This window comes from Puntigrus tetrazona, chromosome 16, assembly GCF_018831695.1.
Source record: "Puntigrus tetrazona isolate hp1 chromosome 16, ASM1883169v1, whole genome shotgun sequence".
NCBI classification, from domain to species: domain Eukaryota; kingdom Metazoa; phylum Chordata; class Actinopteri; order Cypriniformes; family Cyprinidae; genus Puntigrus; species Puntigrus tetrazona.
The window spans coordinates 11,304,822-11,327,110 of NC_056714.1; the positions used below are offsets into that span (position 1 = coordinate 11,304,822).

At 37.3% G+C, this 22,289-nt stretch overlaps 1 pseudogene; it reads left to right on the forward strand.

Annotated features, from left to right (window-relative positions):
* Nucleotides 1–4,919: 4,919 nt before the first annotated feature.
* LOC122360087 lies at nt 4,920–21,200 on the forward strand (annotated as a pseudogene).
* Nucleotides 21,201–22,289: the final 1,089 nt, after the last annotated feature.

The following is a 22,289-nucleotide window of genomic DNA, read 5'->3' on the forward strand; positions in this document are numbered from 1 at the left end:
TCATTTTTTGATTACTTTTTAAAATATAAGATTGCATTTTTAAAACCCATTATTCCTAATTTGTATTCATTACTTGCAATTATAAACGCATTATTTCAGCAATTCTAAGTGCAGTGTACACATTCTTTCTTTTAATAAATATTATACATAAAGATTTCTTTGATTTGCTCCCATATTGTGCTTTACTATTCTAATTTTAATTATTGATTAAAATTTCAGAATTTAAAAATACAATGCATACATCTAAAAGTATCTATCTATTATTTAGCATTACAGAAGAGATTTGTTGTTTATCTGATGTCCTCTTCACCCATTAATGCATTTCCTGTCACTTAATCTTTTATGAAAGATGTTAGTGAAATCATGAAATCATGCATTTTTGTGTGATGATTCATTCAAAAGTTTGACCAGGTATCTTTGTCATTTGATTTAATAAAAAAGAAAGTGCAACTTTGTTGTAGGGGTACAACATGTTGCAGTAATTTGTATTTTTTTACTGTTAAATTACTGTTAAAACAGTATACCAAGGTTATGCAGTGAAATATACTGGGGTTTGTCTGAAAATTCATTCGTTTACAATTATTTTACAAAAAGTGCTGAAGCATATACAGTCTCCCTCTTCAAGTTTAATAAACATATTTTTATCTAGGAAATTGTGAAATCTTCAAAGGTAATCTTACAGTGATTTTGACTGCATTTACAAATCCGTCATGTTCTTACAAAGTATTAATAGAAGTGCCAAATCGTCATAGTAAAGTCAAACTTGACCCTTTTTTAAGAAATAGCTTTTGTGCTGAGCCAGCCTTTCTACATTTATGAAACTGTCGAACTGTAGAATGCGTTGCACAAACTTAAAGCTTATTCATATTTTCGTGCTGTTCTATAGTAAATAATTCAAGTATGATTCCTAACTGCATTTATTTTTAGAAGGCCAAATAAAGTGTTTTTTACATTTGGTACAGAAACATTGCACAGCATCTCCTGAAATGGCTGGAATCAACACTCAGTGGTTACTGAAACCACGCCTTCTGTCTTTGCATGCACATTTGGGCTGCATAATGCAAAATATTTCCCACATTGTAACATAGACAAGTTGGGTCGTGCTTTTATGTGGCGCTTTAGCCAGGGTCTAGATCGTGGACATCTCATTTAGATAGAATAAACTCTTTGTGGAGACTTGACTGAATTTATATATGCACAAACAAATACATACCACAAAAGTACAAATATAATTGCATCATATGACCCTTTAAGACTACAAAATGTCTTGGTTATGTAGTGTAAATCATCATTCCCTGATGGAGGGAAAGGAGACGTTATGTTGTACTACAGATCGGGGTCTTGCTTGGAGCTCATTAGCTCTCATAAGAAAAACGCCAATGAAATTTAAAGTGGCACCAATCCCGGAGTTCTCCCTGTCTAGTGGGTATAAATAGGGCTACAGGTGTAACCACCTGAGTCCCAGCTCTCCGCGATGGTTCGAGGTTGTGGCAAGTGGGGATACAACATCTCCGCCCCCTGATCGTGACATCAACGCCACTCCAGAACACTTCTCTGTTTCCAGTTTCTTCTGTTTGTAGCACTTCAGGGCTGGTAGTCATCAGATTGTCGGCTCCAGCAAATCTGATGAGTGGTTACACCTGCAGCCTATTTATACCCGTGTGACAGAAGGGCTCAGGATTGCTTAACCACTTGCCAAATTTCATTGGCATTTTCCATCAGAGCCAATAAGGGCTCCAGTGAAGACCCCCAGTCTGTCTCTTACAGACATACAACTCAGTAACTGACAGACAGGGAACCACAAATCCATACTGTATTCCATAATTACATGTTGTTATTTCCATTGAAAATATAGACAAGTGTTTAGAAGACACAGATGAAATGTTTACAAAACATTAACCAAAGTACTATGTTTTGTCAATTTTATTAAAGTGGTTCTAGTATCAGGAAACTGAGAACATGTTTTAATTGCTGCGATAGAGGCAATGGAGGTACAAGAGTCACTAAACTGCAGCTGGCGCGGGGGTCTGCTATGCCCAGAAACACAGAGACAAACATCCCGTTGGCTGACTATACTCAGAGAAGCTGATCTACTCATGTGTTCATAGGCTACAGGTAGTGACAGAGGTGGGGTACACATATGTTGATGGCAATTCTGTTAACACAACAGTCTGGTCTCACAGAGCCCAAACAGTGGTAAAGGTGACTGTGTGGCAGCTTAGTAGTACTGGATTTCGACATGGTAGAATGCACACATTGCACTATATATGTGAGTTTGTCAAAATGAAAGTACTTACAAACTTCAGTTTTGTGATGGTTTAATGACCACAGGGAATTTTTACGTTTACTATTTTTATTAGTAAGTAACTATATCAACTATATCAAGATAATGTGAGTAAATGTCATATAACGTTACTGCATTTAGAATTTTTAGAAGAAAAGCTTTAATGTGTTTTATTTTATGATTTATCAAACATTTTATGAATTGGAATTAATGGTAAGGGAACTTTTCACTGTAATTGTATTATTTTATGGACAACAGTACTACAGGCAACAAATAAACCAAATTATAATAAGCTACTGAAACTGCTGAATGGTTATTTCTATCCATCCATCTATAATTCTCCCGCTATCCGGGCGCCCGGGTCGGAGGTAGAAGTCCTCTCCCAGATTTCCCCTCCCAGACACTTCCTCCAGTCTCTAGAAGACCGAGGTGCTCTCAGGCCAGCCATGTCCTAGGCCCTTCCCAGGGGCTTCTTCCGGTTATTTTCTACTAAATATAATTTCAGAGCACAGTGCCATGGCAAAGCTCTGAGCACCCCTATAAATTTTCATGATTTTTCTTTATAAATCATTGTTTGTCTGGACAAAGAAATTTCAAAGTAAATATATCATATAGGGAGACAAACAGAGAGAACTTGAAATAAAGTTTATATGATTTATGTAAAGTGTGCAAGAATTATTTAAACCAAATTAGCCATAAATTTCAAAATTGTACAGAAGAAAAAATAACTCAATATTTTTGTGCATCCTCCTTTAGTAGAAATAACAGCCTCTAAACACTTTCTATAGCTTCCAATTAGAGTCTGGATTCTGGCAGAAGGTCTCAGAATAATATTCAGGTCTGGGGTTTGAGATGGTCTGGCTTTTTTCTTGGAATGCTGTGTTGTTTTTTCACCATGGCATAACGCCCATTTTTTGCCTAAATAATTTATTTTAGTTTCATCAGTCCACAGCACCTTATTCCTAAATGAAGCTGTTCTTGTCCAAATGTGCTTTAGCATACCTGCTTATTACACCGCCAGTGGCATGTGCAGAGAAAAGGCTTTTTCCACATTACTCATCCATACAGCATCTCCTTGTGTAAAGTGCATTTACCAGTTGAACGATACACAGTGACACCATCTACAGCAAGATGATGATTTGGGTATTTGGGGCTGGTCTGTGGGTTGACTGTGACTGTTCTCACCATCCTGCACATCTGCTTATCTGAGATTTTTCTTGGTCTGCCACTTCAGGCCTTAATTAGAACTGTGCCTCTGGTCTTTCAATTCCAATTCCATTTCCATTTTAATTCCTCACCATGTTTCTCACAGTTGAAACTCAGAGCTTAAATTTTGAGACAGCTTTTTGTCCTTCCTAAACCATGATGTTCAACAATCATTGTTTTCAGGTCATCTGAGAGTTGTTTTGAGGCTCCCATGTTGCTACACACTTTAGAAGATGCAAAGAGGAGAAACACTTACAATTGGCCTCCTTTTAAATTCTTTCTCATGATTGGATTCACCTGTGTATGAAGGTCAAGGGTCACTGAGATTACTAAACCAATTTTGAGTTCTAATATTTAGTGCAAGGGTGCTCTAAATTTATGCACATGGCTAATTCTGTTTAAATAATTCTGCACACTTTCCATAAATCATATAAAACTTTATATCACTTCAAATATCACTGTGTTTGTCTCTATATGATATATTTAACTGAAATGTATTATCCAGACAACCAAATGTTTTATAATGGAAAATCATTAAAATGTACATGGTTGCCCAAACTTTGCTATACCACTGTATATGCATTGTCTATGTATAGTTTGACTTATAACTTTTAACAGATAACTTTTAGACTAGCATGCTTGCTATCTGTTAATCATGACCTTGTCACATGTCAAAGCACTTTTTATAAGCAGTTATAATAAATGGCACAATCTTAATCAAACATTTCTGTTCATATTAATGCATGGAAGTGTGCAATTAATCCTCAGCATCGAGGAACTAATCTAGGCAATGTTTAATGAAAAGCCCTGTGCACTTCACTTTATTTGCATTTATAGATGGTAAATTTGTGCCATTGTTGACAATCACCATTTCAGAAAGCCTCTTACCCCTTTCAATATGCTTTTACTTCATGTAATACATTCATGTGATTCAGTATGCATGGCATTCAGTAATTACAATAAAATAAAATCAAACAATGAGTTGTTCTATCTTTGGGATTTTATTCATTATTAATTTTGGGTGTAAAACAAGTTTAAGTATGTTGAACCTATGCACATGTCAATAATTAATGTTGGAACCTATGCACATGTGTTAATTATTAACAAAAGTTATGAAACAGTCCAAACGAAGAAAATAAAATAAATTGTATTGTAGACAAAGGAAAACTAAAACTAAAACTAAACTAAAAACAGAAGCACATTTTAAATAATAAAGCCAAAGTAAAAATAGTAAAAATGAATATTCAGATAAATGAGACTGAGTATACTCCAGACACAGTTGTTTGGTTCAACTGTGGAGCGGAAAATGACCTAACAAGATGGGAGTGGCTACACACCTGTCAGACTTGTTCCTGATACTTCGATTCCAGCAGGATTTTCCAATGCGTTAGTCCTTTGTTCAACCTGTATTTGTCAAGCCGAATGAGGGATGGCTGAAACACAGAACCCTGCCACTACCTCTTTCCAGCACCAACTATTTCTTTACCCTTGGAATGGAAATATTGAGAACATATTCAGGGCCCTGATTTGTTTGGAAATCGTAAGTGTTATTGTTCATAACTTTTCAAAGCTTACTTCCGTTAAACCTCTATAAAACAAAGATGTCTCTTTTGTTGGATTATGGCAGTACAGTATACACCTTGGTTTCATACATAAGTCATAATAATAAGTATACAGTATGACTCATACTTGAGACTCTGAAAGAATATAGTATTGTTAATATAGTATAAGTTTATTATGCCGATAGCATAAAAATATTAAGACATTTTAAGGTCTTTGAATTCAGAAAATGTATCTTACCTATCAGCAAACTGTGTGTTTTAGTGGGTTGCAGGCTGCATTAGGCCAAATAACTAAATGACTTTATCTCATTATAATGCTGAAAATATCTAGTAATTGTTTGTAATTGTAATACTCTTTGAGTATTATGTTTCTAATATGCTATATTAAATGCAGTGACTTCTTTAATATACTTCTTTTTATTTAGGTGTGTTGGAGGTTGGTGTGGATATTAGTAGCGATCGACATTTAATGTGTCTGTGCCTTTGTTGCAGGGATGGGTGATGTTTGTGTCAGTAACCATGTTCATCTGTTCATCTTTATACCTTGCCCCCTGTTTCTGCTGGGCCTGGCTGACAAAATTAACACTGACTGGAATTTCATGGTAAGTGTGTATAACTTTTACAAATGGAAATGCACAGTGCTAAAACTATTTTTAACACATTCATAGTGAATACTTTAATGTACATTTTTTTTAACACTAAGGAGAGTCAACTAAGTACAGTTTATGGTTAAGCAGCTTGCTCAAGGTCACCGGGTTGGTAGGAACAGGAAATACCAGTGCTGGTGCAATATAGTTTTGAAGTTTTGTTTTAGACAGGTTAGAGGGTTTTCACTTGTTCAAGATCATTTTATAAATTAACAGATATTTACTTTTTATCATGAAGGTCACTTTTAACCATATTCTAAACATCTTTTGTTACAACTGTGTGGGTCTGTGTGGCTCCTAACACCCCAGTATAGTGATGGGGACATTATACTGTTGAAGAGCACCATCATTTAGATGAGATGTTAAACCAAGGTCCTGACTCTCTGGGGTCATTAAAAATGCCATGACTTTCATCGTAAAAAGTAACCCCAGTGTCCTGGCCAAATTCACTCTACTGGCCCTAATCAATAATCCCCATCCACTAGAATGGCTCTCTCCTCTCCACCTGTCCTGTGGCTGCTGTCACATCATCAGTGGAGCTGCACACTGGTGGTGGTTGAGGACAAAAAGCGCTTTGGGTCTATGTCAATACACAAACAATTTCTGTTTATTTAATGATTAACAAAAATAATACAAAATCTGGTATTTATTCCTTTCCTGATTCTGAGCAATGTAGCATTGGTCTTTGAAAAGTTCGACTTTACAATACACAACACACAAGACAATTCTTTATAATAAAATACAATTTTATTGCACTATTCTGTACTAAAACATGACTACTCAGTAATCAGCCCAACATGTATCACACTTGTGTGTCACTGCAACTTTTATAATCTTCTGTAACATCCATACAATAGGAAACATTTATTCACACCATGAAATAGCAAATGTCAAGCTTTCATTCAACACCAAACTTCAAATATCTTGCACTTATTACTTTATCTATCTATAACTTTATCTATCAAAAAGGGTTATGCATAGATGAACATTCTGTATGGTCTCAGATCATAGGTTTTGAGCATGTTATCGTTGTTCCATAGACCCATTGTTTATCCAGACGAAAATGAGCAAATGTCACAAGCTTTCATTCAATACCAAACTTCAAATATCGTGCACTTATTACAACTTTATCTAACAAAAATAGTTATGCATAGATGAAAAATAGGATGATTTAATACACAATAAACATATAGGAGGCCTATAGGAAATTATTTGTAAACCCACAACCTACAACCTGTGCCACACTTTTGGCAAGCAACAGGATGTGCTGTCATGCTGTTGAGATCGATTTTCCACATCTGGTCCCTTGCGGTCTCAGACCATAGTTTTTTCCAGACAAGGGCTGGTCCTCTGAATCACCCTTTCCTGTCATTTTTTAACGTAGGTGCAAGAAGTGGCAGGTATTTTCAGCACAGAGAGGCATTAGGATTCTCAGAATGGTCAATCATATTAAATTTTTCTATCTTTGGGCTGGTTTTTGAGATGTGATGCTTTTGTCTGTCTCGGATATGGGCTAACAGTTGCATCCTATTTTAGATCTGCATCAGTTGAACCAATTAGTCATGCGACTGAAAATCAAGTTGCTTACTATCAAACAAGTCGCGTCCCACATGAGGTTTGGTTTGTCGCGAATAGGACTGGGGAGTAACAAACTAAAATGTAACGCTAGTTATGCACTTTACAATACAAAATATAAAATAACAAAATAACTGTATTATGTTATAGTTACATTTTAAATGGGTGGTAATCAAATTCATGGTTACATCCGAAAGGTTTTTTTTTTCAATACCAAAGTGATTACTGGTACCTTACTTTAGTTAATGTGGAATTCACTGTCTTCCTCTTGTTATAGTAAAATAGCAGTCCTAGCTTATAGCTGTCTTTTTAATGAGCTGTACAGGTGATTAGTAGCCTTCTTACTCCTAGCAGAAACACTTCCAAACACCTTTAGGTGTGTGATGCATTCCCTGCAAGCTTTGCTAACAGACTGCTAGGTTTTATGACACTCCTGACCACTGTATATCTTCTAGCTTAAGCTAAATAAGAAAAGCCCTTTCATTCTTTTCATTCAGTCTTTTTCTGATTTTATTTAAGTTTAAGTAACCCCTGCTGACAGAATTAAAATTTACTTAAACCATATCCTTGTGGTCTTAGCATCATACCTCATCATACCTGCCCCAACGACAGCAGGGAAAATAAGTGATTTGACACATCAGCATTTTTTTATCAGTAAGGGATTTGTAAGCAGGCTATTGACACAAAATTTCCACCAGATGTAGTCATCACACCACATATTGAATTGATAGAAAGAAATCAGAACATTTAAGTATACAAGTTGAGTTATATTAAATAAAGTGAAATGACACAGGGAATAAGAATTGAACACATGAAGATTGCATAGAAAGCCATGAGATTACCTGAAATATGTCCAGTTTTGAAAGAGAAACTCTGCCCCTATCAGTACTAATTGATATCAGCTGCTTTAGTCCTATTTGATGGCCTATAAAGGCTTCTCATTACCCAGGAGTCATACAGGAATGACTGTATGATGGGTAAAAAAGCAAAAAAGACTTTCTCAAGATCTTTTTAATCTTATCATTTTGATGAGAATGGTTATAGGTGCATTTCCAGAATGCTGAATGTTCCTGTGAGCACTGTGGGGACAATTATAAGGAAGTAGAAAGAGCATCAGTTCACTTCATAAACCGGCCACGATCAGGTGCTCCACATAAGATCCATGTCCGAGGAGAAGAATAATCTGGAGAGTTCTCCAAGAGCCAAGAGCCACTGGGCAGAACTTCAGGAAGACCTTTGCATCAACAGGTACTGTTGTTTTAAAGAAAACTATAAGCAATGCGCTGAACTGCCATGGCATCCATGCACGCTCACCACACAGGACTCCATTGCTGAACAAAAAAGCATGTTGAGACTTGGATAAAGTTTGAAACAGCATTTGGAGAAGCCTGTGGATTACTGGGAGACTGTAGTATGGTCAGATATTGCAATATTGAACTTTTTGGCAGTCATTCTACACACCATGTTTGGAGAAGAAATGGCATCTGCCCACTACCCCAAGAACAACACACCAACAGTTCAGTTTGGGGGTACTTTTCAGCAAGGGGTATTGGCAGACTTCACATTGTTGAAGGCAGGATGAATGGAGAAATGTGCTGGGACATTCTGGATAAAACTCTCACTGCCATCTACCAGAAAGCTGACAATGAAAAGAGGGTGGATATTTAGGCAAGATAATTTTCCCAAACACAAGGCCAAGGAAACAATGAAGTGGTTTTAAAGAAAGAAATTCAAGTGGCTTTAATGGCCCGGTCAATCACCTGACCTAAATCCCATAGAAAATCTATGGAGAGAACTGAAGATCAAAGAGACCCAAGGAAAGTTCAAGATTTAAAGACTGTTTATGTGGAAAAAATAGGCCAGAATCACTCCTGAGCAATGCAGATGACTGGTCTCTCCATACAAAAGGGTGTCCAGAAGTTGTAATCATCAACAAAGGCTTTTCTACAAAGTATTAAATAAAGCGTGTTCAATACTTATTCCCCTGTGTCTTTTCACTGTATTTATTATGACTCAACTTGTATACTTAAATGTTCTGATTTCTTTGTATGAATTTAATATTTGGCTTTATGGCTACAACTGATGGAAATTTTGTGTCAGTAGCTCACTTAGAAATTCACCTGTAGTTATTCACACCTTACATAGCCTACAGGGCCATTTCCCATACAGATAGTTTAACACCCTATATGTGCTTTGCATTAGTCTTCTGCTCTCCCTGGTGTTTCTCAAGTGTGCCAGTGTGTCCCAGACAGTCTACAAACATCCAGTCCTACAACCTCACCAGGACCACCTGAAACCCAATAGAGTGCTGTGATGGACATCCTTCAACCTAAAGTAGCCAACGCCCTGCAACAGTGCAAAACAAGTGATTCCTGATGCCTAGCCAGCTTGAAAACCCTGAACTGTTTCACACAAAGTCACTGTTAAAAACAGCGCATGCATAACTTAGCGAGAGACACTAGAGCTAAGGCCTTGGAAGACCATCTGCATGCAGCCAGACCCTGACTCAGCAAATCTGCAACAGTAAAAAGGCACCCTGCTGCACATCACAGAGCCAGCAGAGCAGAGCACTCTCACCCACAAACACAAAGGGGGGAGCCATAGCCTTTTACCTGACACTTGACAAGTCAACTTCCTGAAAACCTCTACAGCTGCAGAAGAAAAAGCATTTATTCAGGTGTATTCTGAAGCAGCCTGTAGAGTGACACTCAGAGGTCACAAACGAGAAGCAGCCAGACAACAATGTATGATGTAACTTCTACCAACATGACTCGAGCTAGCTTAACATCCAGGGATGTTCGAGCTACACAGAGGCCAAACAACCACCTGATGCCCTCTTGCCATCATCACTAGGTCAGTCTGAAACTCTCTTCACACTACAAACCTCCATGACGTTTTCCGTGACCCTGAACCACCTGCACTCTCACCAGTGAGAGTCTAGCCCAGCTGTTCCATGCCACGTGTACCAAGGATAGCCTACTGGCTAACAACCATTTGAGCCAGACCAGCTGCAGACCTGCAGAGCCAGATCTGCACCTTGCTACAGCTTATACCACCACAGCACACCACCGGACAGCATACAACATGGCACAACAACTTTGCCCGGAGGCAACTAACAACCCAAAAGCCACCACTGCCCTCCATCCATGAGTGGCAGGTGCATGTCTCGATTGTTCTGCAACATCGATGTTGTCTGCTGTTGCCTATTGGATGATACAACAATGTTCGAATGTAGCATTTTGACCAGTCAGACACTATTTGTTGTACTTAATAGAAAATCCCTAATACCCTTTATTCAACCATGGGCTAATGAAAGAGCAAATGAAAGCGCTATGGGTCTCCAAAGCCAGAACAGGCCCAAGGTTCCCTGGCAACCAACTGATAATAATTTTTTGTTGTTGTTCTTGTGTATTGTATATTGTTTTATGCTTATTTATGCTTTTATGTATCACCTCTTAGCCTCATCTTATCATGAGAACTATTCATGCATTGCAAAAGCTTTACAAATGAGATTTAAAGGCTAAGTTATTTTTTTATTTTGTTAAATTGTTTTATATTCATTAATGATTAATGTTGAAATAAATATTTTTATGTTCTGTATCCTTTTGTGTTGTGTTTTTCCTTTTTCTGTTTAAAAGATAACTTGGCCTAGATCTCATTTGTAAAAGGTTTACAAGGCCGAATAGTCCTCACTGAACTTACAAAAATAGTTAACTAGTTAACTATTAACAAAATACTTTTAAAACATGTATTTTGCAATGTGTAATGAAAAAGCAAAAGTAATCTTCCAGCCCTGGTCTTGATTGATCTAAAACTGAAGTTAGGTCAATAAACTGTAAGGACAAGAGTAAATAAGATTTACAAAAGCTTAAAAAAGATGTGCCACAAGCTTGGCACAACTGTCTTTGGGAATTTTTGCCCAACCCTCTTTGCAGTACCTCACAAGCACTATCAGGTTGGATGGAAAGCGGCATAACCTTTCCCGGGCTTCAGCCTCGAGACAATCCTGTCTCTGAGGTCTACAGACAATCCCTTGTCTTCATGCTTGGTTTGTGCATTGACATGAACTGTCAACCCTGGGACCGGTGTATGCCTTTGAAATCATGTCCAATCAACTGAATTTACTACAGGTGAACTCCAGTTAAGCTGCGGAAACATCTCAAGACTGATCAGTGGAAACAGAATATAATTGAGCTCAATTTAGAGCTTCCACGGCAAACGCTGTGAATACTTATGCACATATGATTTTTCAGGTTTTTTATTTTTAATAAATTTACTTTTTCACATTGTCATTATGACATTGTCATTATGACATTCTCGAGGCACAAGGCTGGGAAGGTTACAGAAAGATTTCTGCTGTTCTGAAAGTTCCAATGAGCACAGTGGCTTCTATCATCTATAAGTGGAAGATGTTTGGAACCACCAGGACTCTTCCTAAAGCTGGCCAGCCATCTAAGCTGAGTGATTGGGGAAGAAGGGGAGGGAGATGATCAATAACCCGATGGTCACTCTGTCTGAGCTCCAGCATTCTTCTGAGAAGAGAGAAGACCCTTACAGAAGGACAACCAATTGTGCAGCAATCCATCAATTAGGCCTTATGTTAAACATGTCAGAGAAGCTATTCACCAAATTAAAAAAATGTCTCCTTCTCCTCCGCTGCAGATGGTCCCTCTCGCCCCCTTGGAACCGGTGGTCTACAGCAGGAACATCAAAGGGTTCGCCGGATCAGGGGAACAGTGCAGGCTAAAAGCTGAGCATGTTCTGGAAGGGAGTGAGTACAGTAACAGACTTCCACAGACTATGTCTTCAGGGAGTCCATAATAAACAATAGCAGCTCTGCAGTTTCCATGGCAGAGGAAGACCCTGGAGTGGCAGAAGATGACAGAATTTAGAGAAACAATCTACTACAACATGGATGCATGTGTTACCATCTAAGGAGGTAGGTCTGTCATTCCTAGGTGTGACCAGGGCGTTTAGAACTGGTAGGGGAGGAGTTTACCAGAAGGCAGGTGTCTCATACCCCTGCATTAACCTTTTCATATCCCTTGCTATCTTAGGAAACCAGAAGCCAAGTGAATAAAAGGACTGCTTTGGGATCATGGTACATACACACGGAGGTTCCGGGGACAGCCCGGTGGATTGGCTGAAGCAGTGCTGGAGGCAGCTGGAGGGTTTCCTACTCAATGGTACTGACAATAACTTGAGATGCAAGAATGCTCTCAGATTCCTCTGTATCTTCCTCTGGAGCATAGAGATTTGCATACAGTGCATCAACTTTCACATTCCTTGGACCTGGATGATATGAAATTAATTTTTACCAGCTGAGGTTCCTGGAGTAGTACACACATGGATGGAGTCGTGATGGTTGCCCCTACTGTTGAGATAAAATGGCCCGAATAACTACGAATGGTAGCTCAGGATAGGTGCTTGAGTGAAGGTCTGTTTAAGTGTGTCCAAGGCTTCAGTGGCTTCCAGGGTCAGGACTTGGGCTTGAGGAGGCCTGTGATGGGAGTGGCACAGTTTGGTGGTAACTGAGAGGCTTTTTTGGGGCAGAACAACTGGCTGCTTGTCCAGGGGACTAGCAGTTGTGTAGTTGTGTGAACTGATGGAGGTTGTGTGAACTGATAAATCTTGCATTGGAAGAATGACTCAGAGTAAAGGAAAGCAATCAGGTAAACAGGTTCCCACTTTAGGATTTCCCCAGTTTTCCAAGAGAGACGAGATCATGCTATACCAAAAATGGGCCCTTGTCACGGGAATCAAGAGAAGGATTCAATTGTAGTTAACAACAGTTTATTAGACGATAAACAAGAAAAAAGTCACTGATGGCGGTGGAGCTCAGTGCAAGCGTGGAGTACGGAAAGTGGGTGCCGGGGGCGCAGTGGACAGCCAATCCAAGCGGAATCTTCTGTAGTCAGGAACAATCCAGAAGACCGACAAACAGAGCAACATCAAGACAGGAACTCAGGACAACGGTGAGGATCTGACAATGAGAGCGCCGTTAGCTGGTCTTAAATAGCCCAAATAATGAGCCACAGCTGGGGCTGATCAGATCGCAATCAAGCTCAGACACACCCAAACACTCAGCACATAACAAACAGACACACAAGATGAGACAATGAATCCATGAACCGTGACACCCCTAGAAGACATCAGCCAGTGAGTTCTCCACAAACAGTAGATGAATGTCTTCTGTATGAAGTAAACCAACTTGAAGTTGAATAGGTCCTAAAGTGTAGTGGACATGTTCACGGTTTAACAACATTTGGTGACTGGGTTTGATACACAGATTTGATGGATACACCATGCCACGCGTGGATGAGTCAGCTGGACCCGATTGGGAAGGACCTGGTATATCTCGATGTTAGACCTAACAAAGGGATACTGGCAGGTACCTCTCTGAAACTGATAAACTGATAAAGAGGGAAAGAGAGCGCCTCAGCACCTTGCACCATTTGTACACTGACCAGCACCTGTATTATTCACTGTTTCTTTATTAATTCACCCTTCACCCCTGGGGTATTTATCAGAGCTCTCATTGCCGTGTGTTTCTTTACCCACATACACATACATATACATATACATATACATATACATATAATATATATATATATATATATATCAAGTCAAGTGTCAAGTCAAGTGGCTTTTATTGTCATTTCAACTACATATAGCTGTGCAGTACATAGTGAAAATGAGACAACGTTTCTCCAGGACCTGGTGCTACATGGAGTCACACTTACAACACAATACAAAAGAACTTCACATATTGAGCTAAGACAGTGTCTTAGCCACATAAAGTGCAAAGTGTGCAGGACTAGTGCAAACAGCAAGGGAGTAGAGTGCAAACCCAGTGTGCAAACTAGTGCAAACATAAGACAAAAAATTAGTGCAAGGCAAAAACATAATTAGTGCAAGAACACAAAATACAAACAACAATAAATATGAGGTGCACAACAATAAATATGACGTGCAAGAATGCTTATGGGACAGGAAGGCCATTCAGGTGTGGTTATTGAGGAGTCTGATGGCTTGTGGGAAGAAACTGTTCAGCAGTCTGGTTGTGAGGGCCCGACTGCTCCCGGCCTGCTTTTCCAGATGGAAGGAGGATGAATAATGTGTGTGAGGGATGTGTGGGGTCCTGTACTATATTGTGGGCTTTGCGAATGCAGCGTGTGGTGTAGATGTCCGTGAGAGAGGGCAGAGAGACGCCAATGATCTTTTCAGCTGTCTTCACTATCCTTTGGAGGGTTGTGCGATCCGATATGGTGCAATTCCCAAACCAGGCAGTGATGCAGCTGCAAAGGATGTCCCCCTATAGAACATAGTCAGGATAGGTGGAGGAGATGAGCTTTCCTCCCAGTCTCCTCCAAGAAGTAGAGGCGCTGCTGGGCTTTCTTGGTGATGGAGCTGGTGTTGAGTGACCAGGTGAAGTTATCCGCCAGATGAACACCAATGAATTTGGTGCTCTTGACGGTCTCCACCTTGGACCGTCGATGGACAGTGGAGAATGGTCACTGTTTGCTCGCTTGCAAGTCAACAATCATCTCCTTTGTCTTGTCGACGTTCAGAGATAGATTGTTGGCTCTATACCAAGTTGTGAGCTGCTGCACCTCATCTCTGTATGCTAAATCGTCGTTCTTGCTGATGAGATCCACCACAGTCATGTCATCAGCGAACTTGATGATGTGATTTGAGCTGTGCATCGCTGCACAGTCGTGAGTCAGCAAAGTGAACAGCAGTGGACTGAGCACACAGCCCTGAGGAGCTCCAGTGTTCAGTGTGGTGGTGCTAGACATGCTGTTCCCGATCCGGACTGACTGAGGTCTGCCTGTCAGAAAGTCCAGGATCCAGTTGCAGAGAGAGGTGTTCAGGCCCAGCAGGCTTAGCTTCTCTATCAGTTGCTGAGGGATGATGGTGTTGAATGCTGAGCTGAAGTCAATGAACAGCATTCGGACGTAGTTTCCTTTGAGTCCAGATGTGAGAGCGAGATGGAGGGTTGTGGTGATAGCATCGTCCGTGAGAGCGGTTTGGACGATACGCAAACTGTAATGGGTCAAGTGAAGGTGGTAGCTGTAACTTGATGTGCCTCATGACAAGCCTCATGCGATGATAGTCATTGAGGCACAAACCACAGACTTCTTAGGCACCGGGGCCGATTGTTGTTGTTTTGAGGCACGTTGGAATGACAGAGCTGCTCAGAGAGATATTGAAGATATCAGTGAAGACATCCACTAGCTGCTCTGCACACTCCTTTAGTACTCTGCCTGGAATGTTGTCGGTCCAGCAGACTTCCGTGGGTTAACTCTATAAAGTGTTTTCTCACGTCAGCTGGGGTGAAGCAGAGTACCGGGTCATTGGTATGAGGGGTGGACTTCCTCTACCATTGTTTGATTCTGTGCCTCAAAAGTGCATAGAAGTCATTCAGCTATCTGGTAGGGCGTCAGGCGTCACCATCACAGACAGGTGGAGTTGTCTTGTAGTTGGTGACCACTTGAATGCCCTCAATATAATGAGAAACTATGTCATAATTATAAGATTATTACAATTCTATAATTATTATTATACTATAAAAATCCTCAAAATGGGTGAACAGGCTTTTATAGAGACTCAGAGCAAAGACCAGAACAAAAATTCCAGTAAAATGAAACATGCTTTTCAGTGGGGTTTTAACTGAAAAAACAAGCCTCCTTTTCCTACAAAGCGCACTTTAGCTTCCACTCTCCGCACATATCGCACATTTATTATTATAGACCAGGTTTAACGTTTATGCTTGAAATATTTCTATAAAGATTTTATTTTAGGCATGTCATGATGATATAAGAAGACTTGATGTTATAAGAAGAATTGATCAAACATAGTTTGGTAATAAAAAGCGGATCTTTGTAAGATTTTGGATGCATTTAAGGGCGCTTGTTGCATGCAGGATTTAAAACTGTAGTTGCTTTAAGTGTTTGTGTGAACATAATAGCATAAAAAACAAATGATTGTAAGTAATATTCAAAGTTCCTTTGAGTTAATAAAGAGTATTAAAGTTAGGAGTTAGGCTAATTATTGTAAAGAGTTACAAGCACACCTAATTGCACAAACCTAGTAGTTTATTGATATAAAAAGTGAAGGAACATCAGATGGCATGGAAAAACAGTATAGCCTAATTTATAATGAAAATGCAGCGAACACAGCGATAGTTCGATTGTCATGCCATATTAAAGAGCATAAAAAAACATTAGCCCATAATATACATATTGTTTGTATTTCATTATAAAACTGACAGATTTAGAAAACTGATACTTTGGAATGAACTGGAACTGGAAGTTAAGTGTTGGGCATCCGGCCAGAGGAGAACTGGCCCCAACTGAGCCTGGTTTCTCCCAAGGTTTTTTTTCTCCATTCTGTATGGATGAGGTTTTGGTTCTGTCATGAATGAGGGTCTGAGGCGTGCGGATCCATTTGCAGACTTTTATTGGACAAAGGCATGGTCAAAGCAGGCGGGCGTCAAAACACAGCAAACGGAAATATCAGAGGCAAGGCAACAACAGAATCCAAAAACAGGCAGAGGTTGGGTCAGGCAGCAAACAATCAGAGTATCAAAAAACAGGCAGGGTCAAAACCAAGGAATCAATAACTCGGAAAACACAAGGAAACTAGGGAACAACAATAGTACAGGCGAACAATGCAAACTGCAGGAGAGGGGCCTGCTACAGCATTTATAGTGCCACAAACAGGAAGCAGCAGCAGAGGAGTGATCACAGATCATCCAGTGGTAAGGGCTCCTCTGCTGGCTTGGTGACAGGTTCCTTGCAGCTGTCACCTCTGGCTTGCTTTGTTGAGGACACTTAATTTCTCTGAATTTGATTAAAGAGACAAATTAATAACAAATTGATTAATCATCATACATCCCTATCATTGTATTCTTCTATTTTATACTGTTCAGTGCTTTGATACAATCTGTGTTGTTAAAAGCGTTATATATAAATAAAAAGTAATTGAAAAGTGAATGTCTCCCAGTCCAGGCCAGTTGCATGCGCAAATGTATATATCAAAATATTAGGCTATAACTTTAATCTCTTTAAATATTAATCTCTTTAAACTCTTTATACCTTTATTTTTGTAATACTTTACAATTATTACAAATTATTCTCGTAATATTATTCTCGTAATATTATTCTCGTAATATCTATTTGACGTCTGCATTTATTTAGGCTGTTTTCTCGTCTGCAATATGTCTCCTTTGAGATGTCAAACAAATGTATACTGGATGGCTTTAAGATGTGTATGATTTAGAATGTATGTAAGTTACGATCATTAAGTTTCTCAGGAATGATATAAAGAAATAGAAAAATAAATAAATGTTTGGTGTGACCATTTTGCATTTAAAAATATTTTTGACCTAGGTTCAGTTATAAATAAAAGCGCAATAAAAAGTGCAATAACCTCATTGTATAGATTTTATAGATATATTGGCGTCTTAGAGATGTTCAGTCCTTATGGAAATTTAATGAGTGAGTGAGTGAGTGAATTTATTTATTTATTTAGAAATACAATCTAACAGTATTATCTAAAATCTAGCCTTTGATCTAATGATCTGTACACATAATAAACTTAAATTGTCTCCCATTGTTTACAGGATATGTTCTACCATTTCATCGCTATGCTGTTTTATTTTGGTGCGTTTTTGCTGGAAGCTACAGTTTCATCTGCCGGTACATATGCCAACAGCACCTGCATCATGAGACCCGTGGCAATATAATAACATTTCTGGACTATAGAGAATATAGCATTAATGTGACTGCTGCGGTGAGTTATTAACACTACCTTTTATTTCCCTTGTTTTTTTATTTATTGCAATTTTCAGATTCAATAATTGAAGGTTTTGTTATATAGAAAGAACACACTAAACACTAAATTAGTAAAACAAATATGCAAAAATATGCAAATATGCAGAACAATAATAATTCACACTGATGTGAAAATGAATGTATGCAGCTATTTCAAAATATTGTATCATGAAGATTAAAGAAAAGTGATTTTCTTTTCTTATTAAATCAAGTATAAATTGTACTCAAGTGTTAATTGAGATTCTTGTTTCAACACTGAATTCTACATGCTAAGTAAAATAGCTTAAAATAAACAATTTTTTTGGACAAAATACACTTTGATTAAAGGGGAAAACAAAATATAATGGCACAATGGCAAACACATCTATTTAATGTAACAATAATTAAAATGCAGCACAGTGGAACATAAATCTATCTTTTACACCTTATGCATGTAACTTTCTTTCTTAAGATGAATATAAAATAAGAGTTTTGAAAAAAAACTAAACATTAATTTAAAGTATACAGCATGTCCAAAGATGATACTTCTATATAATTATTAATATAATAAATTTGATTAATGAATGATCAAATAATGTAATTTTCTAGATTAAATACTAACTCATTGATGGTCCTAATAGTTGTACAATATATCATTATAATACAATCTATTGATTTCCAGGAAAGAACATCACTATTCCTCAAATTATCAAATCACTACTGAAAGTTGAAATGAAATGAAATGAAAAGTTGAACTCATGATGTATACACACAGCTACACAATGCCTTTTCACCTTACAAATTGTGAATTTATTTCTTGAAATTGTTAGATTTTTTTAAATTAAGTATTTTCCTTGTGAGAAATCATTTTTGTTCCATCATCAATTTTACAAAATATTTTGCACATAGTTGAAACTGCATCAAACATATTTTTTTAAATAAAGAAATTTCTAAAAATGTAAAAGGATACAACTTTGTAAAACACAAAAAGTTTCATGCTCAGATAATAGACAAATAATGATACAGTGCAACAGATCTTTCACAAAACAAGATAAATATAAATAAAAAGCACACAGGAAATGCAAACACCAATCTTTTAAGTACTAAGAGTACTAAGAAATTGTAAAAGTATTGTTACTTAGGAGAACAATTTTCTTGAAAACAAGTAAAAGTACTGAAAAATAGTAATATGAGTCAAGTAATACTAAAAAGTAGTCTGCTGACAAACTACTCAAGTTACAGCTTTAGTATTTTTCTTTTTTATATAAAATGACACGATGTGAGCATTATGGAGCACTGTATGTACTGTAATGTCTGTTTCACAAATTGAGACCCAGGAAATGATGGACAAATGCACCAGAAATCACTACAAATGAATAACATGAAGCTGTGACTGATGAAACTTAATAATCACAATAATCACACAATTGAAAGCAACACTAATTGATTATAGCTTGTGTATATATATATATATATATATATATATATATATATATATATATATATATATATATATATATATATATAGTATTTGACACATCAGCATTTTCATCAGTAAGGGAATTTCTAAGTAGGATTATGTACTAAATTTCCACCAGATGTAGTCATCAAGCTACAAATATTGAATTCATACAAAGAAATCAGAACATTTAAATATACAACTTGAGTCATAATAAATAAAGTGGAATGACACAGGGAATAAGTATCAGTACTAATTGATATCAGCTGCTTTAGTCTAACTCATGGTCTATAAAGGCTACAGGAGGCACACAGGAAAGACTTTATGATGGGTAAAAGCAAAGAATTCTCTCAAGATCTTTGTAATCTTATCATTTTGATGTGAATGGTTATAGGCGCGTTTCCAGAATGCTCACTATTCCTGTGAGCAATGTGGTGGCCATTATCCGAAAATGGAATCAGCAGGTACTGTCGTTTCAAAGAAACTATAAGCAATGCACTGAACTGCCATGGCATCCCTGCACGCTCACCACACAAGACTCCATTGCTGAACAAAAAAGCATGTTGAGACTTGGATAAAGTTTGCGAAACAGCATTTGGAGAAGCCTGTGGATTATTGGGAGACTATAGTATGGTCATTCTACACAGCATGTTTGGCAAAGAAATGGCACTGCCCACCATCCCAAGAACACCATACAAACAGTTAAGTTTGGGGTGCTTTTCAGCAAGGGCTACTGGCAGACTTCAATAATATGAAGACAGAATGAATGGAGAAAATATACATTCTGGATAAAAATCTGCTGCCATCCACCAGAAAGCTAAAAAAATGAAGAGGGTGGACATTTCAGCAAGATAATTTCCCAAACACAAGGCCAAGTAAACAATGAGGTGGTTTTAAAGAAAGAAAGAAAATCAAAGTTGCTTGAATGGCCCGGTCAATCACCTGACCTCACCTCACTCCTCAGCATTTTGTGTCAATAGCCCACTTAGAAATCGCCTTACTGGTAAAAATGCTGATGTGTCAAATACTTATTTTCCCACTGTATATATATATAAAAATGGCACACACAACGTGTCAATATGTCAAAGCTTTGAAGAAGTACATCCTTAAAGTCATTTTAGCATCATGCCTTAAGTTTGTATGCTAGAATTTTATTTTTGGGGTGAACTGTACTTTTTAAAACATATTACTAGTGGTTGTACAGTATTTATGATTTTCAGTCATGTTGAGTCACTGAAGACTGGAGTAATAGCAGATGAAATTTCATTTTGCATAACTGAAATAATTTATATTTTAAAGTATATGAAAAGAAAACCAATATTAGAAATTTAAATAATATTTTCAATATTGCGGTTTTCTCTGTATTTTTCATTGATTGACTGATTAGTCTGGAATTATTCAGTGATTTGCATACTATCCTACCTTACCTATCCTACTATTAACCTAATGCTGTAAAAATGATTGAAAAAATTATTATAACAGTGTTATTTTTCTTTCTCCACAGATATTTTCATTTATAGTGACTTTGTGTTATGGCTGTAGCATGTTCATGGGCTTCAGGAGATGGAGAAAATAGCACACAAAAATGAAGCTTGTAACCGATTCATAATATTAAATATACTGTTATGGACATTACATAAGGTGATAATGGTTTACAAAATGGCTCTTAGGACTTTAGTCACATTAAAGTTACAATTAATTATTTTTATTTGTATATATATATATATATATATATATATATATATATATATATATATATGTGTATATATATATATATATATATATATATAGTTTACACTTTTTTATACATTTACAAAGATGTCAAAAACCTGTTTTTACGTTATACCATTGTGTAAACCTTGAGAAAAATCATTTAAAAGCAGAAAAAATCAAATACTTTTAAAAACTTTTTATACTTTCCAAGGCACTGTTATATATATAATATATATATATATATATATATATATATATCTATATGTATGTCATCATGTATATGTGTTGTGTGTTATTATATATATATATATATATATACACACACACACCTACACACACAGTGAAACCAGAAACTATAACAGCTCTTCACTCTTCCATTTTTATTTAAATTACAATCATGCTACTGATCAAATATTTTATACAAATATCAAGCCATAAAGTCCAAGGGTGTGTAGACCTCAGAGAAAGAATTATATCAATGCACAGATATGGGGAAGGGTACAAAAAAATTCTGCAGAAGCATATAGTCTCTTTTACTTTCAATAGAAGAAATTTAAAAGAACCAGAGCTGGACTTCTGGTCAAACTGAGCAATTGAAACCTAAAAATGTGTGCCTGCCCTCATCTTGAGAGGTGAAGAGGTGACAATTGCTTGGACTTCATGGCTTGGTTTGTGCTTGACATGCATTGTTTACTGCAGGACCATATACAGACAGGAGTGCACTTTTCCAAATCGCGTCCAATCAAATAAAGTTACCACAGGTGGGCTTTTATCAAGTTGTAAAAGCATCTCAAGGATTATAAGTGCAAACAGGAAGGCATAATATAACAAAATTATGAAAAACAAATGTATTGGATTTTGAAATAAGGCTGCAACTCGAACAAGTGATGAGTGTGTGTGTGTATATATATATATATTTTTTTTTTAGGTGATTTGGGTGAATAATACACAGTAATGATACAATTTTACTTGTTTTAAGAGGTTATTATTCAATGGTTCAACAGGCCTAATATTTCATATTTTTGT